This window comes from Lepisosteus platostomus, unplaced genomic scaffold (assembly GCF_059453375.1).
Source record: "Lepisosteus platostomus isolate fLepPlt1 unplaced genomic scaffold, fLepPlt1.hap1 Scaffold_30_H1, whole genome shotgun sequence".
Classification (NCBI taxonomy): Eukaryota; Metazoa; Chordata; class Actinopteri; order Semionotiformes; family Lepisosteidae; genus Lepisosteus; species Lepisosteus platostomus.
In genome coordinates, this window is record NW_028291658.1 from 168,784 (window position 1) to 196,726 (window position 27,943).

Consider the following 27,943-nt stretch of genomic DNA (forward strand, 5'->3'; position numbering starts at 1 on the left):
CAATTTTATCGGAGAGCTAGACTGCCTGTCTGTGTGCTCTAAGATACAATTAAAATCCCCTCCCACTATCACGTCTGTGCTACTTAACAATAGGGGAGAGAGTGCCTTGAGTAGCTCCACCCTTCCTCCCACGTCAGTAGGACAATACACATTGATTAGCCGCAGGTTAACGGTCCCCCATTCCACATCCACACACAGCAACCTGCCATCTATGACCCTCTGAATACTTTTCAATTTGAAAGCCCATCCTTTGAAAAGAATGGCCACGGCAGAGGCTCTGTTGTTATTGTCCCCTGACCAAACAGAAGGCCCTTTATCCCACCTATCTTCAAAGCTTTTATACCTCTCTTGATAGGCTAAAGCACACTCCTGCAACATCAACACATCTCCCTCTCTCTGCTGGAGGTAATCAAAGACACACTGGCATTTAACTCTGTCATTGATACCTCTGGTGTTAAGAGAAATTATGTTTAGAGCCATATTACATAAGAAAGTGGAACCAGTCTTTACAAAACACATTTCTCTTCGGTCTCACCTGTTACCTTCTCTTTTTCTTTTTCTTCTTACCAATTTCCTGCCAGCCATCCTCTGAATGAGCCTTCATCAGGGTGGCAGCAGTAAAAGCGTTCACGGAGTCCATTTCAAGGAAGGGGGTAGAGGGAGGGGTGGAGGGGTTCCAGCTGTTCCCATCGCCATGCTCTCCTTCCTCCTCGCTCGGGGAGAAAACAGAGTCATTTTTCCTTTTCCTCAAGTCCAGCTCCTGGTAGCACTGAGGGGAAAGGGGTGCAGCCGATGCACCAGTCTCCTCTTCCCCCTCACCCACCAGCTGTTGCAGATCCTCCGTGACGGACTGGATGGAGGAGAGGAGGGCATCTGTAGCACTTGCAGAGTCTGAGAAAAGCAGCTCCGCTGAATCCTGGGTATCGTCGCTGGACCCGCTCCACCGGTGGGGGCCCCACAATGGCCCTCGTTCTGAGGAGCAGGAGTGGGGGAGGGGTCCTCGCTGTTCTCTGGGGTTTTCAAACCCTCGTGCTTGTCTGGTGCAGTCTGCGGTTGTGGGAGCGTAGTGGATTTCTCTTCCACCGGCCCCGGAGCCACAGCAGGACTGATCCTGGCTGGAGGCTGAGACTCTTTGTTCAACAAGGGTTCTTTGTTTGACTTGTTGTTTGCTTTGGCTTTTCGGGCCGGTTTGGCTGAAACAAGCACTGCCTCATCCTTTCTCATTTTGAGTTTATTGGCGTAGGCTTGAGGGCAGTTCTTAAAAACGTGTCCTTCCGAGCCACATAAATTGCACTTTGGCAGCATTGAACAGTCAGAGGCTAAATGTCCCTGTTTGCCACAGGTCTTGCAGCATTTCACAGTGCAGGACGATGCCAGGTGTCCCACAGCACCACAGCGCCGACGCACCTTTGGTTGTCCCACATAAAAAACATAGCCATTGCAGGCGCCCAGCCGGATTGTAGAGGGCAGGTGCCTTAAGCCTCCATTTACATTGTCCGGTAGCAAGCGAACCTTGAATTTCCTTGCTCCTGTTTTTATACCGTCAACATCTCTAACCTCAGTTCCATGGTGGACTGTGCAGTACTGCTTAAGCCAGGTGTGAATGTCCTCCGTCTTTGCCATTTCCGAGAACATAACAACATGCACCGTTTTCCTCTCTCTCTGTGTCAGAGGCTGCAAGTTGATCTTCTCAAGGGCAGGAACTTTCCCTCTTTTTGCCTCAAACACATCCACACATTGTTCAAACAGAGAATAGGTAGCAAAAACAACCTCAAATGCTTTCTGACCTGGGAGAGCGAAGATGAAATCCAAGTGCCGAGGTTCAAAGCCAAGTTCCTTCTGTAACACTTTTCTGCCTAACTGCATACGATCCATGAAGAGGTCATCCAAAAGCTCAAAACGTACAGCATTCTTGCGGGATCCAAAGGTTGCCATCTCAAACTGCAAAACAAACACTGCTTCCAGAAAACAAGAAAACAATCCAACTACACCAACTACAGGCTGATCAAGGTATCTCCCCTGCCAGGTAAGCCGAGAGCCGCAGGCGATGAGCCCGGAGCTGAACGGGCCCCACTGGCTCGTTTGTAAGGCCAGGTGCATTGCCAACCACGACCGGCAGGGCAGAGGGCTTGAAGGCGGCCTGGGCTCCTGCAGCTGTCCAGCCACGCACTCTGGTTTCTCTTCATCTCGTACAAATCTTTTGCCTTTTACTAAAGATTTCCATGGAGAGGAGCATGAATGAGTTCCATACAATTTTTGTGCTTCCCTGCCTTTGGGTGGGGCGCAGCTGGGCTGGTCAAAGAGAGAAAACAAAACCGCTCACAATCGCTCTTACAATGCAGTAAGTAGCACAGGCTACTTAGGGAGTAGGCTGATGTGTTTAAAAACAACCAGCGCCAGGCAGGAGTCGAACCTCCAAACTCCTAATCCATAGTCAGACACATTATCCATTGCACCACTGACCCTGGTGTGACATTGCAGGACTGTAACCCAGTGAGCTTAGCACTGCAACTAGTAAAATATTACCCCCGGTCCATTCTTTTCCAAAAGTGAGAAACACCTGTTTTCTACATTTTGTCTGTTTTAAAATCATATCTCTTCAAACCAAACCAAGAGTTTGTCTTTTGCACTGATATTCTGATTCATTTCGATTTCAAAGAAAAAAAAACATTACCTTCCAAAGCATCATAAAATTGTCCCTTCCTCCAGACTCTACTTCTCTCTTGTAGTAGTACAGCAGACCTTTCCAGGTGAGCAGATCACAGAGTCCGAAATGAGCTTCCTCCATCAAGCAAAGTACCTGAACATGACTCTGTCATCATAAAAGCGCCCCTGTAATAAAGAAATTAAATCCGAAATCAAGAGGGCAGTTGCCTACTGAAGTTCAAGAAGTCATAAATTTTAACCTAGCAACACATTAAAGGCTGCATCTATACAAGTACGATTCTAGAAATGCTCACCAGATTACGTTTTAAGAAAGAACTGCGCCTCAGGTTCCGCCGAGATCTTAACTCGGATGGCAGGATTCAGAGTCTGGAGTGTGGAATGATGGCGCACGGAGGGTCCACATACTGTGGATCCCTCAGTGATCTTCCGCGTGTTCAAACCGCCAGCGTGTGACTCCCCTGTCCCCGTGACCTCATTGCTCTGCTCTCGCCTCTGTGCAGCTGTGCCCGACTCATGGTAAAGTGGAAAAAAATATGCCCTCAACGTGAGATTTACACTGGAGTGAGGATAGTTGTTACCTTCTTATCGTTGAAACGGATGTATGTGATATGGCGACTAGGTTCTTCTCCATTAGCAGGCTTAAGGTTAAAGAAAAAAACATTGCTGACTTCTTTTTTTTTTGCCAGCCGCGAGCGCTGATTAGCGAGGTTTGTATTTCATATTTTGCAAGTTGCATCCATTTTAAGAAAAACAAGTCGTTCAAGACAGGAAATGAATACTTGCATTTAATTAAGTCTAGACGTATGCGGTTGTCCATAATGACCAGTTCTGTTCGAGAACACAGAACAAAAAAAGGCACCACTGGGATTCAGACGCAGGATCTCTTGTTTACTAAACAGGCGCTTTAACCAACTAAGCCACGGCGCCCTGGGAGTGCTGTCTTTTTGCAGCCACTTGGACACACCACTCAGACACATCTGCATTCGGTGTGTGCTCCGCCTGCTCGCTGAGCAAGTTGCCACCTTTACATACAATAGCAACATCGACACCAAGAGAAAGGATGACAAATGGCTTTTATCTGGAACTTTTCATGTCCAAGGAGCTCAATGTGCTTTCTGTGTACAACAGGGCCACTGAACTCCACACTGGCCACTGAACCACAGTAGTGGCTTGCTGGCTTGACATCTCCCAAGGAAAATGTTGAAATCGCATGTGGAACAGGAAAATGACCCTCGAGTATGAGGGAAAAAAAAGAAAAAGATCAACTGGAGTGCGCCAACCCATGTCAGGACAGCCCAGTTTTGTTGACGAGGTGGCCGAGTGGTTAAGGCGATGGACTGCTAATCCATTGTGCTCTGTACACATGGGGTCGAGTCCCATCCTTGTCGCTCTCCTTGTCTGACACTTGTGCCCGTTCGGTGTTGGCCCTCCTGTTCTTTGCTCCGGTACTAGAGCCGTTCATTTTCTAGCGGTGGCTGAACATGGTATAGTAGCCTAACGTCGGTATCGAGCAGTGACAGTAACAGTATTTACATGCCCGTGCTGCCAAGTGGCTCTGGGTTGATACCGCGTTTTCACTTACTTGCAACGCAAACGGAGAAAGCGATTTTTGACAGTCTCTCGAGAGACTGCACTAGGTGTTTAGGGATAGACTTTGTCAGTTCCCCCTGGGATGATGGCCTCTCAAATAGTTTGTGATTCCTCTAGACGTTTATACAGTAGAAGCCTGCTTCGTGGCTTAAATCCAAGCTAATGTAACGAGTTAGAGGTCTGATGCAGAACTGCGAATTCAATGAACGGGAACAGTACAGTACATTGCACTGTATGTGTGAGGAAAGCTGCCCCCTTCTGTCCTTGTCGACCGAACAGAGGACTGTAAAGGATACCGCCAAGAAACTTTAGGATGCTGGTTGGAATACAGCTCCAAAGAAGCCCCTTTGGGTGTTATGTCATCAAAAAGTAAGAACAGCGACTCTCCCTTTGATCAAATGCGCAACAGAGCTGTTTTCCGTGGAGCAGGTTTCAGACCCGTAGACCTGTTTTATTTGTAGGGCAGGGCGCATTCCCAAATGCGAATCTCCTGTTTTAGAAATGCTTTGGGCGGCGTGAAGTGAAAATAAGAAATGGACTCCAGATGCACATGGAAGCAATCAAGTGTTTCATCCGAGCTGTTTCAAAGACTGCTCAAGAGCTTTCCTTTCACAGAGGCCCAACGATTAATGATGGGGGTGCACCCTTCAATGCGCCTTACGACTCTAGGGAGTGATTGAGACGATTCGTAGCGTGTGCTAATTTCCCTCTATTCCCCGTGTTGCAGTGGTAGGATGACGTAAATTCCTGCTTCGACACGTAATGGCATTATAATCAAGTGCAAGAGCTGAGGGCTTTAGTTTTGTTTCGTTTTCCATGGCGTTTGTAAGCACGCAAATCAAAGGCAATTCCTGTGTCTAACAGGAATGTAAATGCTTTTGAAAGTGCAGTGTGGTGCAGCTTGTAAAATCCTTATCCACATTTGTGGTTTGTTGCTGTTTTTTTTGTCTGCCAAAACTGCATTTTGACATCCGGACGGGGAGACTTTATCATTTGAACGTGAAGCCAGCCTTAAACCCTCTGAGGCGTGTCTGTCTGCCGGCACGTATTTTGTCAAAGGTATTTATTTTTTTTTAACGGAGAGCGACTTTGAAAAGGTTTCCGCAGCCACGTCGCACTCCGTGTTAGATTAAAGGAGGAATGCGGCGATGGCGAACTCGCTGTAGTCGTGGCCGAGTGGTTAAGGCGATGGACTCGAAATCCGTTGGGGACTCCCCGCGCAGGTTTGAATCCTGCCGACTATGGCGTCTGCCGCACGTCTCCTTATGCCTGCGCGGCAAAGGCGAAGTGCCGCTTCTCCTTTCCTGGTACTATAAAAACGCTAAATCGCTTGGCCCCGCTGCCATGGAAATGAGTTCTTCAGATAACCACACATCTTGCGTTCGCACCTCTGGTGTTGTACTTATGCCTTTGAAAACCTAATGAATAAAACTGAAAGAACCGACACAATATATAGGTGCTCGTAAAGCACGCATTAAAGAACTGTTAACAGCAAGGGTTTCAGTGGGTTAACTGAGGAGAAGGCGTGATCGCTAATTGTTGACTTTTTATTTGGTGTTAGAAACACTCTTACTGTGCATGACGTGCAACAAATGTAGCCACAGAAATTGCATCACGCTTTCATGTATGCTATCGCAGACACCAACGTTGCCTAGATAGAAAACCGAAATAGCCGTGGGTTTGCTTGCTGGTCTGAAGGATCTCTCTTCGAATCTCTATCATTTGTCAATGGAAGTAAAAGGCGCTGCAATCTCATACGTTCAGAATCAAACTCGCAGCTGTTGTTCGACTTTATTTCTTGACTAATTACAACTTAGTGTCGCAAGAGCAGTTACATAAACTTGTCTGGTATATTTGAACACAAATGCCGTTCTTCAATTAAAACTAACAGTACATTGTCAGGGACATTCAGTTCTATACAAACAAGAGACAGACAAGAGAATATTTCTACCTTTCATGTGGACTACGTGTTGACTTACTGATCGGAATAATTGAAAAGTTCGGGTTCATAGCCGATGCAGTGCGTGCTAATTAGAACAAAAGCAACGCTGAGCTCTTAGCACCGTACTGAGCCCAGGTGATTTCCTAAAGCTGTCAGGTGCAGTTCATTTACATGAAGGAAATCTCTTACTGAGTACGATTACAATGCAGTAAGTAGCACAGACTACTTAGGGGAGTAGCCCGATGCGTTTAAAAACGACCCGAGCCAGGCAGGAGTCAAACTTACAATCTCCTGATTCGTAGTCAAACGCGTTATCTATTGCGCCACTGGCCGTCGTGTGACATTGCAGGACTGCAACCCGGTGAGCTCAGCACTGCAACTAGTAAACTATTACCCCCGGTCCATTCTTTTCCAAAAGTGAGAAACACCTGTTTTCTACATTTTGTCTGTTTTAAAACCATATTTCTTTAAACCAAACCAAGAGTTTGTCTTTTGCACTGATATTCTGATTCATTTCGATTTCAAAGAAAAAAAAACCTACCTTCCAAAGCATCATAAAATTCTCCCTTCTTCCAGACTCTACTTCTCTCTTTTAGTAGTACAGCAGACCTTTCCAGGTGAGCAGATCACAGAGTCCGAAATGAGCTTCCTCCATCAAGCAAAGTACCTGAACATGACTCTGTCTTCATAAAAGCGCCCCTGTAATAAAGAAATTGAATCTGAAATCAAGAGGGCAGTTACCTACTGAAATACAAGAAGTCATCAATTTTAACCTAGCAACACATTAAAGGCTGCATCTATACAAGTACGATTCTAGAAATGCTCACCAGATTACGTTTTAAGAAGGAACTGCGCCTCAGGTTCCGCCGAGATCTTAACTCGGATGGCAGGATTCAGAGTCCGGAGTGCGGACTGATGGCGCACGGAGGGTCCATATACTGTGGATCCCTCAGTGATCTTCCGCGTATTCAAACCGCCAGCATGTGACTCCCCTGTCCCCGTGACCTCATTGCTCTGCTCTCTCCTCTGTGCAGCCGAGCCCGATTCACGGTAAAGTGAAAAAAAAGATGCCCTCAACGTTAGATTTACTCTGGAGCAAGGATAGATGTTACCTTTTTATCATTGAACAGGATGTATGTGATGTGGCGACTAGGTTCAATTTTGTATCCTCTTTAAAAGATTAAGAACTGGGGTGAGCGTGATTTACCACCCTTTCAGCTAAGAACCCGACGTGCGCACCGTTTAAGCTGCATAGACTCGGTTGTTTAACTCTTCTCCATTAGCAGGGTTAAGGTTAAAGAAAAAAAACATTGCTGACTTCTTTTTTTTTTTGCCAGCCGCTAGCACTGATTAGCAAGGTTTGTATTTCATGTTTTGCAAGTTGCATCCATTTTAAGAAAAACAAGTCGCGTTAAAGACAGGAAATGAATACTTGCATTTAATTAGGTCTAGCTGTAGGCGGTTGTCCATAATGACCAGTTCTGTTCGAGAACACAGAACAAAAAAGGCACCGCTGGGATTCGGACCCAGGATCTCCTGTTTACTAGGCAGGCGCTTTAACCAACTAAGCCACGGCGCCCTGGGAGTGCTGTCGTTTTGCAGCCACTTGGACACACCACTCAGACACATCTGCATTCGGTGTGTGCTCCGCCTGTTCGCTGAGCAAGTTGCCACCTTTACATACAATAGCAACATCGACACCAAGAGAAAGGATGACAAATGGCTTTTATCTGGAACTTTTCATGTCCAAGGAGCTCAATGTGCATTCTGTGTACAACAGGGCCACTGAACTCCACAATGGCCACTGAACCAGTGGCTTGCTGGCTTGACATCTCCCAAGGAAAATGTTGAAATCGCATGTGGAACAGGAAAATGACCCTCGAGTACGAGGGAAAAAAAAGAAAAAGATCATCTGGAGCGCTGCAACCCATGTCTGGACAGCCCAGTTTCCTAGACGAGGTGGCCGAGTGGTTAAGGCGATGGACTGCTAATCCATTGTACTCTGCACGCATGGGTTCGAGTCCCATTCTCGTCACTCTCCATGTGTGCCCGTGTGCCTTTGGCCCTCCTGTTGTTTGCTCCAGTACTAGAGCCGTACATTTCCTAGCGGTGGCTGAACATGGTATAGTAGGCTAACGTCAGTATCGAGCAGTGACAGTAACAGTATTTACGTGCCGCTGCTGCCAAGTGGCTCTGGTTTGAGACCGCGTTTTCACTTACTTGCAACGCAAACGGAGAAAGCGATTTTTGACAGTCTCTCGAGAGATTGCGCTAGGTGTTTAGGGATAGACTTTGTCAGTTCCCCTGGGATGATGGCCTCTCAAATAGTTTGTGATTTCTCTAGACGTTTATAGACTAGAAGCCTGCTTCATGGCTTAAATCCAAGCTAAGGAAACGAGTTAGAGGTCTGATGCAGAACTGCGAATTCAATGAACGGGAACACTACAGTACATTGCACTGTGTGTGTGAGGAAAGCTGCCCCCTTCTGTCCCTTGTCGACCAAACAGAGGACTGTAAAGGATACCGCCAAGAAACTTTAGGATGCTGGTTGGAATCCAGCTCCAAAGAAGCCCCTTTGGGTGTTATGTCATCAAAAAGTAAGAACAGCGAATCTCCCTTTGATCAAAAGCGCAACAGAACTGTTTTCCGTGGAGCAGGTTTCAGACCCGTAGACCTGTTTTATTCGTAGGGCAGGGCGCATTCCCAAACACGAATCTCCTGTTTTAGAAATGCTTTGGGCGGCGTGAAGTGAAAATAAGAAATGGGCTCCAGATGCACATGGAAGCAATCAAGTGTTTCATCCGAGCTGTTTCAAAGACTGCTCAAGAGCTTTCCTTTCACAGAGGCGCAACGATTAATGATGGGTGTGCACCCTTCAATGCGCCTTACGACTCTAGGGAGTGATTGAGACATACGTAGCGTGTGCTCATTTCCCTCTATTCCCCGTATTGCAGTGGTAGGATGACATAAATTCCTGCTTCGACACGTAACGGCATTATAATCAAGTGCAGGAGCTGAGGGCTTTAGTTTTGTTTCGTTTTCCATGGCGTTCGTAAGCGCGCAAATCAAAGGCAATTCCTGCGTCTAACAGGAATGTAAATGCTTTGGAAAGTGCAGTGTGGTGCAGCTTGTAAAATCCTTGTCCACATTTGTGGTTTGTTGATGTTTTTTCTGTCTGCCAAAGTTCCATTTTGACATCCGGACGGGGAGACTTTATCATTTGAACGTGAAGCCAGCCTTAAACCCTCTGAGGCATGTCTGTCTGCCGGCACGTATTTTGTCAAAGGTATTTATTTTTTTTTAACGGAGAGCGACTTTGAAAAAGTTTCCGCAGCCACCTCGCACTCTGTGTTAGATTATAGGAGGAATGCGGCGGGGGTGAGCTTGCTGTAGTCGTGGCCGTGTGTTTAAGGCGATGGACTTGAAATCCGTTGCGAACTCCCTGCACAGGTTTGAATCCTGCCGACTATGGCGTCTGCCACACGTATCCTTGTGCCTCCCCGGCAAAGGCGAAGTGCCGCTTCTCCATTCCTGGTACTATAAATACGCTGAATCACTTGGCCCTGCTGCCATGGAAATGAGTTCTTCAGATAACCACACATCTTACGTTCGCGCCTCTGGTGCTCTACTTATGCCTTTGAAAACCTAATGAATAAAGCTGAAAGAACTGACACATTATGTAGGTGTTCTTAAAGCACGCAGTAAAGAACTGTTAACAGCAAGGGTTTCAGTGGGTTAACTGAGGAGAAGGCGTGATCGCTAATTGTTGACTTTTTATTTGGTGTTAGAAACACTCTTACTGTGCATGACGTGCAACAAATGTAGCCACAGAAATTGCATCACGCTTTCATGTATGCTATTGCAGACACCAACGTTGCCTAGATAGAAAACCGAAATAGCCGTGGGTTTGCTTGCTGGTCTGAAGGATCTCTCTTCGAATTGCTATCATTTGTCAATGGAAGTAAAAGGCGCTGCACAGAGAGGACCACTGTCGTGAGGCCGGTTAGCTCAGTTGGTTAGAGCATGGTGCTAATAACGTCAAAGTCGTGGGTTCGAGCCCCTTACTGGCCAGGTCCTTTTCTCCTCTCTTACCAAAGCTGTTAGGTTCCTTTCCGTGGTGAGATGGGTTGTCATGCAACGCTGCCACATAGTGCCGACAGACAATTAAATGACAAAAATGAAGAGAGTTAAAGCAGCTGGAGAGGTTCTCTTACAACTTTTGAGCTGACACAGTTTTGGAAAATGTTTCCTTCACGCTGCACTGTACCATATAGGCAGCCAAGTGTCTCCAAAACAAAACAGAATTGACAGTCATATAATGTCCATTAACCCCGGTTTTAAACGCAGCATCATGTCTGCCATCATAAGAATATGAGTCCAATATTTTAGAATATAGTCAGAATGAATTCTAACCTTACCTGTGGTGTCTTTGATCCCTTTTGCTCAATGCATGGTGTACGTACTGCATACATGTGTCTTGAGAATGAGGAATGGGCCCCTGAGACAGTCATTTGCCTGTTTCACAAATGATCGTATATTACTAGAGATTCTGTTTGGGATTCAGATGTGCATTCAGACAGCAATCCCTTTCAAGAAATGATACGTTCTGGATGAGGTCAAAGGTGCTGGAACACTGTATTTAGGATGTGTTTGCAGTGATTGTGTGTCTCCTGCTTCAACGCAGTGATATATAGATGTGCTCCTGTAATTTATTGGTACAAGCCCAGGGCAGTAAGCAGTCTGAGGATTTATTTCCAGACGGCATAGAACAGTGAAGCAGTGAAGTAGTGCAACACACTGGATCATTATATTATTAGAATCTATTCTACTTAAATTATTACATTATACACAACTTGAGTTCATTTTAAAAATTAAAAAGTAATGAAAGGAATGCATTTTCATGAGAAAGATAATACCGATTTTTCATGTGATAATCTTCCTTATATCATGTCGTGCATCATTTGGACACTTTGTGGGCTTGAAATACAAAGAAAATCATGTTCTATGGTACAAGACAAATACAAAACTTAAGTTTTTATTTTAATTAGATTTGTTTATTAAGCATAAGCAATCATTTATTACATTAATATATGTGAAAATGACATTTTAGCACCATAATATTACATACAGGTCTCTAGCTTCAACACAGTGATATATGCTCAGTGATTTATTGGTACATGCCCAGGGCAATAATCAGAATTAGTATTTATTTCCATACGGGCTACAGGTAGTGTTGTGAAATACTTCAACACACTGGATCGCAGATTTAGACCCCCTGCACTCTTACTCCTTAAAAACCAAAGAAATGAAGATATGTAGCAATCACATTGTAACAGGGGTGACAGTGACTTAATGCTTATACTAGTGGACTTCAGGTACCTTTAGGGTACGGTGTTCCCTGAAGGGCTCTCAAACCCCGCATTTCAGATGCCTAGCTGTATCGCTGATGTGTTGCACCTCAGAATCACTTTTAAACCTTACCTCTGGTATCTTTAATCCCTATTGCTCAACGCATGGTGAAAGTATTGCATAAATGTGTCTGAAAATGAGCAATGGGCACCTGAGAAACTCATTTGCCTGTTTCACAAATGATCATATTTGACTAGAGATTCTGTTTGGGATTCAGTTGTGCATTCTGACAGCAATCTCTTTCAAAAAATGATTTTACCTTATCGCAGCTTTGCCCTTCTTGCCTCTTTGGACAATATCTCCATCTTGTGGTCGTTGTTGGTAATGTCTAGACAATATCTCCATCTTGTGGTCGTTGTTGGTAATGTTTTCTTATGCCCTTTTTTATTTCAATTCTCTATTAGTTGATTCTAGAATCTCTACAATAGAGTTGAAAACATCAGTTTTATAGCAGACAATATGACATTATTTATAGTCCAATTAGAAATTTATTACCCTGTTTTTAACATAATAACAAATTAAAATTGATTAAAACTAAGTTTGGAACACCAGGGAACATAAAAAATGATTTTTAGGAAAACCATGAGGTTCTCTGTGTCCGATGCCTGAAAGGGGAGAAAGCTAGAATCCTTTGATTTTTCAAAATTTGAAAATAAACATTATATAACAACAGCTTTCATTCCTAGGAGTGAAAAACAACCATTTTTGAAGACATATTAGTTTCTAAAACACTACAATAAAGTTAAAAACATCCATTTTATATCACATTATTTTTTGTGAAATAATTAAATTGGCTTATTTCTCTCGCATTAAATTGGCTACAAATGCAAGAATTCAACCAGATATTCTTGTAAAATGTATAGTGTTGCATTGCAGTTAGTTAATGTAGTTAGTCCATAGTCAGCAATCTAAACTTTATTGTTAAGCTTTAATGATTGATGTTGTACCAGTAACCTTTAGAAATACTATAGTACTTCACAAATGCTTTGTGTGTTTGGAAATCTTTTGAGTAAAAGCCTTATAAAAATAGGTTTAGTTTTTACAGGATATCACAAAGAAGTAGGATGGTATAATTCTTATAATTGCTTAGTGATTGTATTTGGAAGATTATGCACTAAACAGACTTCAGGGATGCCAGTGGATCATTGTGCTATTTGGAATTATTCCAAAAATCAAGTGACCTATTTGCTGAAGTATTTTTAGTATTATTTATTTAGTATTAATAAAGAATAGATTTATTAAAGTCATGCGATGTGCAAGCGGGATATGTAAAATAATTGAAAATAAAGTTTTTTATTATTGTTATAGAGAAACATGATCAGATTTTCCCTGGTTCAGAAAAAAGACGATTAAAATCTGTAATCTTTCCACTTGTATGTCATCAGACATTAACGAGTACAACCCCCCTCTCTGCCGGAGTGCTGGCTGTGACGAATTAAACCAATTTCACAGGTATTTTCAAAGTAGGAAGTACAGTGTTAACTAGTAGATGGCCTCCTCAATGAAATCGCTTCAACATGCTAATGCGTTGGTGTAACAGTCCGGGCGTGGCAAGCTTCCAATGTCAACTCGACTCGATTGGAAGACAATGAACGTATTTTAGCCCTAAATGAATTAATAGCAAACATGGTTTACATAAAAGACATTTTTCCAAGAAAGTTCATAATAATACGATCTATAGTTGAAATCTGAGCCTAAATATAAAGAAAAAAACATTTTCAGAGAGCAATCACGCTGTGTTTATGTAGAAAAAGCGATTAGGTTTATGAGCAATCTAATTACCTATTCGCTTAAAACGCTATATAAAATAAAGTTTATTTAAAGATGAATGATAAGTGTCGCAGTTTAAATAATTTTCATAGTAGGGCTAGGATAGATTCCAAGTGCATTTTTGCAATTTACGTTGCATTGTCCAATGTGATGTTGTAATACAGTTTAGAATACAGTAAGTCTAAACTGTATCAGCTTTATTTATGGGTTGCAATTTAGAAAAAGTCAAAAACCGCACTCAAAATGCAATTTAGAGCTTTCTGGCAAGAGGAGACACCCAAATTATAATGTAACATGCCACTGTTTGTGCATGAACAAAGTTATACTGCAATTTTCCTTAGATACGCGATTAAAAAAAATATTTTTTTTGAATCCCCGGCCGAACACATTCCATAAGAATCAGCGCTTTTATACAGTATATCGCCTTTAAACACATATATTTAAACACGCGTTTACGATTTAAATCAAAACGCAATTCAAATCAATATAAATGTTTATTTTGTAACGCATAGGTGACTATTCATTGTTATTAAAAAGACGTAAATTCGATCATGTTGTGATATTTAGAAATATAAATTTGTTTTGATGCGAGTGAGGTTTTATTTAATCTCTGACCAAGGGAAATGTTTCATTTTTTCAAAGAAATGTTTGTTAAAAATTAAAGTCATAGTTCCATGAGATTCAACCACAGACCATGTGACATAGGAGTCAGGAACCTAACCCACAGCACCACCAGCGCAGACACATGCTGAGGGCTGAAAAAGCACTACAGAAACATTATCGACTATAAAATAATGTAATTAGGCACAGAATAAGTTTACAGCACAGTACAATAATAAATGCTGACCATGACTTTAGAAGCATAAATTACCTTACACTCAATTTAAACACAAGCTGTCTTTAGCCCTCTAAGCTGGTTCATACAGAAATGTAGAGAACCAGGCTCAGAAAAACACAGCTTCATTAGCGAATACATATGCAGAACAACTAGAGAAGATGTTTTACAGAGGATGGATTTTTAGAAACATCCCATCAGTGACATCACTGAAGTCAACTCCTAGGTAACTGTCGTGTGGATAGTTTCACAAGAATCAGACAAAGGTTTAAGCATCGCTTATTTTAGATAAAACTGCAAAAAAACAACAACAACCCATAATGTACTTCTTTGCGGCTCTGTTTGCCCAAATCATATATTCACAACGTGAAATTAGAAAATAATATTACGTAACCAAAAACCGCAATATGGAAACAGAACCTGTGTAATTGTTGACAGATGATGTACTCGTAACATTTTTACAAGACGAACTACAACATTTAAAAAATGACTTGTATGTACTTGATATCTCTAATCAATCCACTGCACTGCATTAAAACAAAACGAAAACTAAAACGCCCTGGGCATACCGTTTCGCGCTTCTTATCAGTTGCTCAAAAGCAATTTGACCGTATGAAATGCATAATATAAACCTAGAAACATATACGTGAGGAGTATTTACGTAGTATCGGTGTCAAGACATACCTCTCAAATACTGTAAATCAAGTTAAAAATATCTCAAGACCGATTCTGGTCATAATGAAACCATGTTTCGTGTATGTTTTCTTTAAAGTACCGAGACCAGCCATATACTGTATGTTTATGTTCCAAAATTAATATCGTTTATGGCCTTCACACGTGTTCCAGTATGCTCCTATTCTTTTTATGCTCAGGCACTAAGATTTCCCTTCAGTGGTAAAATTCCATATAAATATTCAATACTTAAACGGGCACAGTTAAGACATTAAATATACATATACATATACATATACAAACTGTATACAGTACAGTTTGCATACGGTAATATGTTTATGTTCCTAAATCAACCTCTTTTATGAGCATGTGAAAGGCATGGTGAATCGATTCTCAAAAATTACTGTACTTTGCATGATTGGAAAAAAATGCGTGATTGCGAAATGCTGTGGTGTTACTTTTACAAAGACGGGCAATGAAAAAAATAATGTGGACCAGGGCAATACTTTGAGTTTACAGCTTGTCCAAGGTCATTTCTTATTAATACTATTAGTAATATCTTCATTAAAGACTTTGATGGCTACAGCTCAAACATGAGAAGTTGAGCTTTATTAGCTCCACCTTGCGGAAATTCCGGATACTATTATTTTGCTAGCGGTATTTACCGGTAACTCGCGGTATTTACCGGTAACTTGTGGTAGACTGCGTACAGCGTACGCCCGCGCATTTTGAATGGCTGCACCTGTAGCAATCATATTGTAGCAGACACTCATTTGCCTGTTTCACAAATGATCATATTTTACTAGAGATTCTGTTTGGGATACGGATGTGCATTCTGACAGCAATCTCTTACAAAAAATGATTTTACCTTATCGCGGCTTTGCCCTTCTTGCCTCTTTGGACAATATCTCCATCTTGTGGTCGTTGTTGGTAATGTCTAGACAATATCTCCATCTTGTGGTCGTTGTTGGTAATGTCTTCTTATAGATAGATACTTTATTGATCCCGTGAGGGAAATTGCAGTGCAACAGCAGCTTAACACACACAACACAGCCACAGTGTAACGAATTATATAATAATAGTACAATACTGTATATATACTGTATATATATATGAAACAGAAATAGAAACAGAAACAGGAATCACTTACTCACCTGGAGAATCTCTGAAGGAATATCTAGCATTTATCAATGGAAATAAAAGCTGCTTAAATACAGTGCATGTTCAAACTCAAACCCTCAGCTGCTGTTCTTGTTTGTTTTGGGACAAATTGCAACTGAGCATCGCATGAGCCGTTACGTACCCTTATCTGTTTGGCAATTTCAAGGGAGGAGTTAGGTCAGAATGGGTAGGCTGAAAAACAACAAGTAAAGATTTATTCCAAGATGAAACGTTGTGGCGGTTTTCTTATCTTTCAGCATGGACTAAACTTTTACGTGTTCCTTATATGCTATATATGTATATATTAGCACCAATGTCGTTCTTAAAAACTAACATGAAATATACAAAGATGAGACAGACAAAGTAATAATTCTATATTAACGTGGCCTACATATTGACGCAATGATCGAACTAACTGACGTGTTCTGATTCAGATCCCCTGCAGTTCATGCCAATTAGAACAATAGCAATGCTGAGTCCTCCCCACCCTACTGAGCACAAATTCAGCTGCTCTCCAGTTCTGTTCTGCATGTTTTTTCATTGCAATTGAGCTCGGAGCTGGAGATGATCTCCATACAGTTCTGTGTTAACTAGCCCGCACTTGCGTGCTAATTTACGGGTTGTGGTAGATGCTTTTCTATAGTTCATATACATAACGGCAACCTGTTACCGAGGAACCTGAGAGGTTTAAAAGCCTCACGAGCCAGGCAGGACTCGAACCTACAATCTTCTGATCCGAAGTCAGACACGTTATCCATTACGCCACTGGCCCATAGAACATGCGCTTGCACTCCACCACAGAGAGCTCTACACTGCTACCAGTAGTACACTTCCCCATCTAAATTTTCACAGCAAGAAACTTGTGTTTCCTACTATTTTTATCAGGTTTAAAATATCATCTCCTTAAAACAGAAAAAGTGTTGGTGTGTCGTGCTGAAATTCTGATTGATTTTGAATTCAAAGAAAAAAGGTTTTCTTCCAAAACACCGTGAAATTGTCACATCTTGCAGACAATAGGTGTATTCCATGTTGAAAAGAGAAGAAAGAAAACCATGGAGCCTTTTACAGGTGTGAGGTTTCTTCAGGTGTGAGAAGACCTCACGGCCGAAACGCTGTGTTTCCGTTCTTCTCTTTTCAGCATGCAATAAACCTATTGCTTGTTCCTTTGCAGCCGAGGCATGCTGACGTAGCTACCCAGCTGAACATCTTGCAGACTCTACAGTACTTTTCTCCTGTAGAAGTAAAGCAGGGCTTGCTGGGTGAGCTTTTGCTCCGGTAAATTAGGTCACGTGTCATGTTAAATCACTTCTTCTAAACACAACATTTGCTGGTGCTAGCTTTCCCCATTGAAAAAAAAGAGACATTTCCCTTACAGTACATGACATATCGTTTTTATTCTATCAATAAGTATAGAAATTAAACAAAAGAAAAAATGGTGTCGCCAAAGAATGGGAGGTGTCAAGGGCATTGAGCTCCTTGGACATGAAAAGTGCCCGATAAATGCCATTTCTCATCATTTCTCTTGGCGTCAGTTCTGCTATTAAATGGGACGGAGGCAACGGGCTCAGAGATTATGTTAAGTGCACACCGAACGCAGATGTGTCCAAGTGTCTGTAAAAGCGCGGTGCTCCGCTGGCGCTGTTCCCTAGTGGCTTAAAGTGCCCGCCTAGTAAGCAGGCGATCCTGGGTCTGAATACCAGCGGTGCCTCTCTCCGTGTCTTGTTGTGCCGAATGTATCATTTCAGACAAACATGTACAGCTTGGTTCAGTTTAATGCAAGAATTCATTTCCTTTCTGGAATAACTTGTTTTTGAAGAAATCCATACAGCTTGTGAAAGATGAAATCCATTTCTTGGTTGTCAGTGGAAAAAGATTGCCGGCTGCAAGAAGCGCAAGTGATTGTTTTCTTTGACCATAAACCTGCAAATGTAGGGAGCACAAGCGGCCGTCAGTCTCTGTGGCGCAATCGGTTAGCGCGTTCGGCTGTTAACCGAAAGGTTGGTGGTTCAAGCCCACCCAGGGACGCATGTCTCAGTTTTTCCAATGTAAACATCATCACCGCTAAAGAAGATGGCGCAGAAGGCTCCACAGTCGAAACGTTGTGCTTCTTTTCTTCTCTTTTCAGCATGGAGTAAACCTTTGCTTGATCCTTTGCAGCCTAAGCATGCTGACGCAGCTACCTTTCTCTTAACGCGCCTCAATCATTATTCACCAAAACGATCAGCAGAATAAGTCGCCTTTGTGGTGATGTCACTCCTCTGCTTCACAAATGTCCTTAGTGACGGACCATTTCTTTCTGCCATTTTTCCGGAGCGGTTATTGATTGCTTCATCATTTCCCTCTTACTTTCCATCACTAGATTGAAAAAAAAAAACAGAAACAGGCTGACAGGACGACAATCAAATTGCAAAAACTCATCAAAGCACTCGATAGAGTATTTGAATCCACAAGTAGCTACGAGCAACTTTGTCCTGGCTTGCATGAAAGTCGGAAAATGTCAAAAAGAAAAAGATGGTGGCTTTTTCATATTCGTTCTTTTATTTTTAGTTCGTTGGCTCTTCTGTCCATTGTCCTCCTGCCTGGCTCTTGACCTGTGACTGTCTGAACGCACACAGTAAAATTTCATGTGGGGGATTTGTCCTGAGCCTCTGTGAAAGACCCACCCACCCCTATAAATAACTGCTCTAGAAACACATGAATGCAAAACTAAACCACAGCTTAAAGAGGAGCTTGTCATGACCGCCAGGCAGTTAAGACCAACTCATAAGCGATCTAATCAGCACCAGCAGTGGGTGATTATTAACAAACGCCGCCGCACGAGTTAACCCATCTGCACACACTCCACCGTGCGGTACGCAGTGCTATTTTTACCATCTTTACCTGCTTCCCGCTGCTCGGTATTGAGTCTACTCCTTGAGAGCTCTACCTGGCGTTTTTTCCATTACCTCGTTTATTCTGGATATTGGACTCCCCTTCTGCCTTTTCAACTTTGGACTTCGCCTCTCACCTCGGACTGTTTGCCACCAGTGTTCTCCCTGGATTACGACTTACCTTACGCCTCTTGACCACGAAACAAAGCAAAGCAGAGCAAAACAAAACGAACAAACGAAAACCCTCACGTCCCGCACTTGCATATAACGCCGTTACGTGCCCAAGCGGTATTGTACGTCATCCTAGCACTGCACCCCGGGGCGTACGGTATATGGGAACGAGCACACGCCACGAATCGTCTCGAATCACTCCCTACAGCTGTAAGGCGCCTTGAAGCGTGCACCCCCAACATTCTTCTTTGCGCATCTGTGAAAGGTAAACTCTTGAGCAAACTCTGAACCAGCTCTAAGGAAACTAACCCGATTAGACGTTACTTTGACTCATCTTTTTACGCTCAGTGCTGGATTGCTCAAACTCCAGCTAGGGTTAGGGTTAGCATTTCCACGCTACTTAGACACTTTGTTTACGCTCAGTGCTGGATTATGGGAACTTCAGGACGAATGGGTATTTTCTCCTATCTGTCAATTCTGTTTTGTTTTGGAGACTCTTGGCTGCCTATGTTGTACAGTGCAGCGTGAAGGAAACATTTTCCAAAACTGTGTCAGCTCAAAAGTTGTAAGAAAACCTCTCCAGCTGCTTTAACTCTCTTCATTTTTGTCATTTAATGTGACACTCGATGTATAACTGGAGCCTCACATATGCAAATGGTGAGGCTCCAGTTCGACACCCAGTTCGACACCACTTTACAGTATATGACAAAAGCATGGCAGACTGTGCCGGACCGGCAGATAACTTCCGCTTATTTTTACCATATTAAACATTGGAAATCCTCCCACTTGTATTTGTGACACTTGATTTTGGCTCCACCTAAGACACTTAAATCTTCAAACACTTTTCTCTTCTCCCGCAACACTCTTGTCTGTCGGCACTATGTGGCAGCGTTGCATGACAACCCCTCTCACCATGGAAAGGAACCTAACAGCTTTGTTAAGAGAGGAGAAAAGGAGCTAGCCAGTACGGGGTTCGAACCCGTGACCTTGGCGTTATTAGCACCACGCTTGAACCAACTGAGCTAACCGGCCTCACAGCAGTGCTCCTCTCTGTGCTGCAAAAAATCGAACTCAGGGAATTTCTTTTGTCCTCCTTTGAATAGAAAGCCGTGTAATTCAGTGTACGGGCTTTCTCGTGCAGTTTCATGGTTCTTGTAACCCAAATCCTACACTGGCCTGAAGTGCCCCCCCCATTTCACAGCATTTTTCAGCTGATTTAAAATGTACCTAAAGGAGAAGCATTATTGAAGACCATCAATTACCAAGAGCTTTTGTCAAAGGTTTTGGTGGTCATTTTGAATGACCACAGAGCGCTGTGACCTCGGTTTTACATCTCATCCAAAAGACAGCGCCCTTTTACAACACAGCATCTCCGTCACTATACTGGGGCATTGGGACCCGCACAGACCTCAGGGTGAGCGCCCCACCGCCGTCACCATTAACACCGCTTCCAGCTGGAAGCTTTGTTTTTCCCTGTAGCTCACCCTCATCCGGGTACTGACCTGGCTCACACCTGCTTTGCTTCAGTGGGTTTTCAGTTGCGAGTTGCAAGGGGATGCAAGTGATGGAGCCGCTCACTGCAAAAGCCACTGCATTGGCCGGGAATCGAACCCGAGCCTCCCGCGTGTCAGGCGAGAATTCTACCACTGAACCACCGATGCTCAGTGCCTGGGCCTTCAAAAAAGACGCTTTTTTGGTGCTCTGTGCAAAACGCGTCGACATCTGCTTCCAGCTGCAAAATGCCATTTGCGGACGCTGAAGAACTTATTTCCAAGGCAGCGGGTACAAGCGATTGGGCGTTTTAAAACCACCAGGAACAGCAAGGAGGCGCGCTTCTTTGCTTGCGCCGGAACACACCGACTGGAGGCGGATAACGTAGTCGGCAGGATTCGAACCTGCGCGGGGAGACCCCAATGGATTTCTAGTCCATCGCCTTAACCACTCGGCCACGACTACAACAAGCCCCACTTCCGCTGCGTTCTTGCTACAATCTTACCTGGATCGCGAGGCGCCGGCGGAAGCCTACAGATGCAGCCATTCAAAATGGGTGAGGTATTTCGCGGCATACCGCGACACGCCCACCGGGGTATCACGCGGTTCACGTGTGTCACGTGACTAACTATCCGGCGTCGCCTTGTAAAACCGCCAGGGGGAGCTTAACCTCTCATGTACAGCATTTGAGCCTTTAATTTTGAACTGTGTATTACAGCATGTTAATCATCAGTCATTAAAATGTTGGTATATTTTATGAAAGCAAGATTGCTCAGTTGGACAAAAGTACACAACCTAACTTTATCAGAAATATTTATGCATCAAAGCCTTTACTGAAGATATTACTAATTGTATTAATAATGGATGACTTTGGACAAGCTGTATACTCAAAGTATAATTTCTTTAGCACATTTGTACAAGCACTTGGAATCTGTCCAAGCCATACTTTGTCAGGCATTTCGTTTTACTTCAACGGGCATAAAAACTTCCTTGCTTTTAACAGGGCGTTTCATAATTTCTAACTACGAAAATGATTTAAAATGCGACACCTATCATGAAAAGAAAAAAATACACACCAGTATTCCATTTCTCCCTAAACATTGTAAGCTTCGAAGTCTTTAACTAACGTGATACCGGAGTCAACAAGCATACTTTTAGAATTTGATTTAAAGGGAATATAATATGGAATCGCGTATCTCAAGAATTTAATAACGGTATGATTATATCCGTGTACTGCGGGAGGGCTGTTTCGCCTGCCTGCTTATGCGAGCTGTCTTGTAGCCTACTGGTCTAGTTGCGTGACTACCAACTGGCAGGTTGTGTGTTCGAATCCAGCTGGTGCTGGACCTTTCAGTTTTATTTATTTATTTTTTAATCGCGTAACATAAACATATTACCGTATGCAAACTGTACTGTATACAATATGTATATGTATATTTAATGTCTTAACTGTGCCCGTTTAAGTATTGAATATTCATATCTAATTTTACCACTGAAGGGAAATCTTAACATAAACATACAGTATATGGCTGGTCTCGGTACTTTAAAGAAAAAAATACACACCAGTATTCCATTTCTCCCTAAACATTGTAAGCTTCGAATGAAACCACTAAATAAAGACATAAATATAGAAATCTTAAGATTTGTTTTATTTAATGTTGGTAGCAGGATGAACTGTCAGAGTGTATATTTTGTCGCAAAGTTGCTACAAGATGTTAACAGTGAAAAAGGTATTTAGAAATGAGTTATTTCAAGATGAAAAAGAAAACATACACGAAACATGGTTTCATTACGACCAGAATCGGTCTTGAGATATTTTTAACTTGATTTACAGTATTTGAGAGGTATGTCTTAACACCGATACTACAGTGCTTAAGTACTGCTCACGTATATGTTTCTAGGTTTATATTATGCATTTCATACGGTCAAATTACTTTTGAGCAACTAATAAGAAGCGCGAAACGGTATGCGTTTTAGTTTCGTTTTGTGCTGGAACCCGTGGATTGATTAGAGATATCAAGTACATACAAGTCATTTTTTAAATGTTGTAGTTCGTCTTGAAAAAATGTTACGAGTACATCATCTATCAACAATTACACAGGTTCTGTTTCCATATTGCGGATTTTGGTTAGGTACAGTATTATCAAATCCAGTGGCGCTGTGTGTTACTTTACTGATTCCCAATCTGTGATTGAAACCTGTAAAACCGGTTTAATTCGTCACAGCCAGCACTCTTCAGGTGTGAGGGTCTTCTGCTCAGAATGAAACGCTAAAATGTTTGTGTATATTCTAATGGTAGTGGGGGCAGGGTGTGTGGGAACAGGTTTGTTCTTCACACCTGAAACATTTTCTCTGAAAGGATTTTCTTAGCAGTTTAACCGATCTTGTTACAGCATGTTACAGTTTACTATTATTAACCATAATAATTTTAAGTGCTTAATGTAAAATCTTGTAAAAATATATTTTCATTGTTCAAATATACATTAAGTCTGACTATCATATAATAAGTTAAATACAAAACTAAAGAAAAAATAGGGTTAAATATAATTCAAAATATTTTGCTAACAATGTTAACTGTTTATGAATAATAAAATGTATTAACTAAGGAGTAGGATGGCACAGTTGTTAGCATGTTTTTTGTTTTGTTTCTTTTTCATAAATACAACAGTAGTACCTGATGTCTCAGCGCCTTTCAAAATTAAATTATGCATGCAAACCTGTGAACTAGAAAGATAACTAAGATATCCATCCATTTATAATGGTGGCAAAGTGGTTAGCATTGCTATCTTGGAGCACTGGGGTCCTAGATTCAATTCCTGCCATCCTGTGTGTGTGGGGTTTGCATGTTCTCTCTGGGTTACATGTTTTTTCTCCGTATGTGTGATATGACTCCCTCTCGCACTCCAAAACATACTGGTAAGTTAATTGGTTTATGGGAAAACTGGCCCTGGTGTGTGTGTGTTTGTGTCTGTCTGTCCTGTGATGGACTGGCACTATGTCCAGGGTGTATTCTGCCTTGTGTCCGTTGCTTACTGGGATAGGCTCCAAATCCTCAGTACTGGATAAAGAGATTAGAAATAGATGGACTATACACAGTGTTAGAAACCCACTATGAAATGGCAGCATCTCACTGAGAATAAAATATTTTATAGTGCTGGCCTTTCCACCTCTCTTGCACATCAGTATCCATACCTAGTTATTTAAACAAATTACCTCTAATTATAAACATCTTAATATGCTGGCTCTGTGGATCCGCATCAGCTATGTTTGCCCATTCCTTCAATTCATGTGCATCCAACACAAAGTTCAATACTAGTAACTGCACAAAATCTAAAATACAATCCTCATTTCAGTATCTATGTAAACATATAGTCTGTTAACTTCATCATCTTCATCAAAAGTATGCCTAACCCCATTAGGAAGTGTTCTTGTTATCAGTGTATTCCTTAGCTTTCCCAAAATTATCTTCTTCTTACCAACATCTCTAGTCTTTTATCCTGCAATAACTCAGCCAACACTTAAATCCCCAAAAGCTGCTTGTGTTAATTTTTTTAAATCACAAATATCATGTGTAAATACTGGCCATTTAATACTCTGCATTGTGGGATAATAGTTTATTTTAAAGGGAACTAGAGAAACTAAGAACTAGAGAAATTAAGAAAGGCTTTTTTTTCCTAGAATTAATAAATGCACATCCTGTTCACTGGGGAAATTAAATCCACACTGAGCAATCTTCAATATGTTCAGAATATGACAGCGAGAATCCTATCAGGGATGCATTACACCTGTTTTCAAGTCCTTGCACTGGTTACCTATCAGGTTTCGAGTCAACTTCAAATTCCTCATCCTCATTCTGTACCTACAGTATATGGCTTATTATCTGTCTACTCCCCCACCTTTGTCTGTCTGACTCTGGTCTTCTAGCTGTCCTCAAGAACATCTACATTCTGTGGGTGACAGGGTCTTCTCCAGCTGCACCCCAGAGCTCTCAATTTGTATTCCCAGTGATATCAGTCACGTACCCTGAGTGCATTTAAATCTAACCTCAGAACCTTTCTTTTCAGAAGACTTAGTGTCTGTATCTGCTTCATTTTCTAATTTTGGTCGCACCTCTAACTGCTTGTCTTTCTTATATGTATTTACTTTGTAATCTGTGGTCCTTTTATCTGTTTTTACATCTACCATATTGCTTTGAGATGCCACCTTTAATGGTAATATATAAAATAAAGTTTTTTATTATTGTTATAGGGAAACATGATCAGATTTTCCCTGGTTCAGAAAAAAAGATCTAAAGTATACTAGTTTGTCACTCTTCTCATTCCCTTTGCTAAATGACTTTTCATACTAATCTGATCAATCTAACTGCCAGTTTTCTGTGCTTTCTCTATCCTGCTAGATTTGCAATTATTCTGAAAATTTTCATCTTGAAATAACTCATTTCTAAATACCCTTTTCACTGTTAACATCTTGCAGCAACCCTGCGACAAAATATACACTTAGCTCAACCTGACAGTTCATCCTGCTACCAACATTAAATAAAACAAATCTTAAGATTTCTATATTTATGTCTTTATTTAGTGGTTTCATTAGTGACAAAGGCTAAACTTTCTTGGAAAAATGTCTTTTATGTGTTGCGGAAAAAACTGACTTGCTTTAACAAAATATGTTTACAAGTCCTTTCACCTGGCAGTTTACCTAAATGCCCAACTATCTGAGAAGCCCTCCATGAAACCATAGTTGCTATTAATTCATTTAGGGCTCACTGACAGAATTGCTGTTTTTTATGCATGCTAATTTCTGATTCCTCACTCTGTTTCATGTTTATAGATAAGACTATTGATCGCGAAGGGAAATTGATGTACATGTTTACATGTTCTTTTGTAACATAGACCTTTTTGTGATTTTTTTGTATATCTAAGCAAGTGTTCCTGCATCCCTCTTCTGCACTATAGGCATGGCTTTTATTCTGTTTGCTCCATTTCTAAAACGTTTTGCTCATGTGCATTTTTGTATTTTTTTACACCTCTAGCACTTTAACGTCCTGAATTTTCATTTGCCTTAATTTGTAGAATGAATTTGAGTTTTAGCCTTAAAAATCTTAAGTTTTCACTATCTTTTGTTTCTTGTCCTACAACTGTTATTATTGATCACCATGACTTCATTCAGCCTTTCCTGAACGTCTATGACAGGCAGAGAGAGTGCTGTTTCTGGTGCGATCTTTTGCAGCTGACATTTCACTGTTTTAAACGAACAAGAAATTAGATTGCTCATAAATCACTTATTCTATATAAATACAGCGTAATTGCCCTCCGAAAATCCTCTTTTTCTTGTTCGTTTTAGAGACCTTGATCGAAACTGATTTTAGATGTCAGAAAGGATTTATTTTCTCTGTATTTCCTACATTGCTTTGTCGAGATTTTAACTTTATTTTTAGGCTCAGATTTCAACTATAAATCATACACTAATTAATAGCAGTAAATACTGATGTTTTGCTCCCTCTTACCACAAAAATATATATGTTTTGTAGCTGGGATGAACTTTATTTCGTACGCGTAGCTACTGCGATTTGGACACGAAGCGGTTAAAGATGGCGGCAAATCAGGCACCCAGAGGGGGGGGGGGGGGCGTCTTCTCGCCTCCATAACTAAAATGCCAAATAGGAGTGGCTTAAGCGACATACACAGTCGTGTAACTGACAGTTTGAGGTAGCCTATCGTGTAAATTTCGCTTTGTTGCTGATAGGTTAAGCTTTCGAAACTCTGCCCCAAAGTCATGTGACTGATTTTTCGCCCTGTTTCGTTGGTTAAACGCAATGATCACAAGCACCACCATGGTAACTGGGATGTGTAGTTTTTAATTCAGTTTGAATTATAACTGTACGTACTGTCTTCATATTTGGCCAGGGCTTTAAAGAGAAGGCGCGCCAAAAAATTTCGGTGCCGTCGTCTCCGCTTTAAAGGTACCCCCGTGCTGGAAGAATTTGACCTCGGAACGTTTGCCCAGCGTACTTAAACTTAATATGGTCAGTAACGGTAAACAGTAACATGGTAAGAAGGAGCACGTACAAACGTTTTCGAAATAACCACATGTAAGACTCTGATCCTAAAAATGTTTAGGGAGAAAGTGGAATACTGGTGTGTATTTTTTCTTTAAACTACCAATACCAGCCATATACAGTCTGTAACGTAGGGATTTCTATATGTCTTTATTTAGTGTTTACATTAGCGACAAAGGCTAAACTTTTAGCTTCAGTAACGTGTACATATCTCCCCTTTTTATAAAACGACTTGGTTGAAAACTGTTCCAGAGCCACTGTTGTTTCATCAGTGAAAAGTACATCATGAAATGCCTCTCCCTGTTCAATCCACTGGAAAAAGAAAAGGAGCATAAAGCTTCTGATGGTCATAAACGATATTCATTTAGTGAGCAGTGAGACTGGCGAACACATTTAGCCATCCCCCTCGGACCACACCTACACCATCACCATCTACCTCATTGTAATTTATTAATTGTACGTCTCCAGTCATTGTTTACACGTCTGTATTGTTTACATTCAAACTGTCTGCATGTTTACTTGCACATTGTCTATTGTTTGTTTGTACATTGTCTTGATGCACTGTTTGCACTTTGTTTTGTTTTTTACACTTGTTTTATAATCGAGAGACTTTCTGTAAGTAAGAATTCCATTGTACCAGTACCGGTTACATATGGCAATAAAGTTCAAGTTCAAGTTCAAGTTCAAGTTCATTTAGGAGCAGCATCAGAGGTATGTTTTTAACTGCACTGCATTGGAGAGAATACCATAGTGTGTTTTTTTTTTTACTCCCTGGCGGAAACTGGCTTCCAGAAGAATCAGTATGGCTCAGAGATTAAATAAAACTTCACAGACATTAACGAAGAGCATAACGCGTGTACTGTATACACTGCAAGTACAACCCAACTCTCTGCAGGAGTGCTGGCTGTGACGAATTGAACCGGTTTCACGGGTATTTTCAAAGTAGGAGGCGAGATTTCCAGCGAAAGACACCCCCCTCAAAAACCCAGTAAATACAGTACTTACTAGTTAAAGGCTAGGCTCCCGACTACGGCGAAAGGAACCCTTCTTTCATTAGAAGACAATGAACATATTTTAGCCCTGAATGAATTAATAGCAAACATAGTTTACATAAAAGACATTTTTCCAAGAAAGTTTAGCCTTTGTCACTAATGAAACCACTAAATAAAGACATATATAGAAAAATCTTAAGATTTTTAAAATACATGACTTTGCTAAAATTTATTTGAAAATAAAAACAATTACAACCGCCAGGGGAGAGAGAGAACAGGGGAGGGATGTTGGTTTTGCATAAGGGGCGGGGCTATGGA

At 41.6% G+C, this 27,943-nt stretch overlaps 9 non-coding genes across 9 annotated transcripts; 4 read left to right on the top strand and 5 right to left on the bottom strand.

Annotated features, from left to right (window-relative positions):
- Positions 1 to 2,166: 2,166 nt before the first annotated feature.
- LOC148634749 (U5 spliceosomal RNA) lies at positions 2,167 to 2,283 on the top strand. Its single transcript, XR_015933329.1, has one exon. It is a non-coding gene; the product is annotated as a U5 spliceosomal RNA (small nuclear RNA).
- A 3,136-nt stretch (positions 2,284 to 5,419) lies between these two features.
- Positions 5,420 to 5,501, top strand: trnas-cga (transfer RNA serine (anticodon CGA)). The gene has a single exon. It is a non-coding gene; the product is annotated as a tRNA-Ser (tRNA).
- A 2,203-nt stretch (positions 5,502 to 7,704) lies between these two features.
- trnat-agu (transfer RNA threonine (anticodon AGU)) lies at positions 7,705 to 7,778 on the bottom strand. The gene has a single exon. It is a non-coding gene; the product is annotated as a tRNA-Thr (tRNA).
- Positions 7,779 to 8,152: 374 nt separating this feature from the next.
- Positions 8,153 to 8,234, top strand: trnas-gcu (transfer RNA serine (anticodon GCU)). The gene has a single exon. It is a non-coding gene; the product is annotated as a tRNA-Ser (tRNA).
- An 8,511-nt stretch (positions 8,235 to 16,745) lies between these two features.
- Positions 16,746 to 16,818, bottom strand: trnar-ucg (transfer RNA arginine (anticodon UCG)). The gene has a single exon. It is a non-coding gene; the product is annotated as a tRNA-Arg (tRNA).
- Positions 16,819 to 17,997: 1,179 nt separating this feature from the next.
- trnan-guu (transfer RNA asparagine (anticodon GUU)) lies at positions 17,998 to 18,071 on the top strand. Its single transcript has one exon. It is a non-coding gene; the product is annotated as a tRNA-Asn (tRNA).
- Positions 18,072 to 20,045: 1,974 nt separating this feature from the next.
- On the bottom strand, positions 20,046 to 20,119 carry trnai-aau (transfer RNA isoleucine (anticodon AAU)). The gene has a single exon. It is a non-coding gene; the product is annotated as a tRNA-Ile (tRNA).
- A 558-nt stretch (positions 20,120 to 20,677) lies between these two features.
- trnav-gac (transfer RNA valine (anticodon GAC)) lies at positions 20,678 to 20,748 on the bottom strand. Its single transcript has one exon. It is a non-coding gene; the product is annotated as a tRNA-Val (tRNA).
- Positions 20,749 to 20,961: 213 nt separating this feature from the next.
- trnas-aga (transfer RNA serine (anticodon AGA)) lies at positions 20,962 to 21,043 on the bottom strand. Its single transcript has one exon. It is a non-coding gene; the product is annotated as a tRNA-Ser (tRNA).
- Positions 21,044 to 27,943: the final 6,900 nt, after the last annotated feature.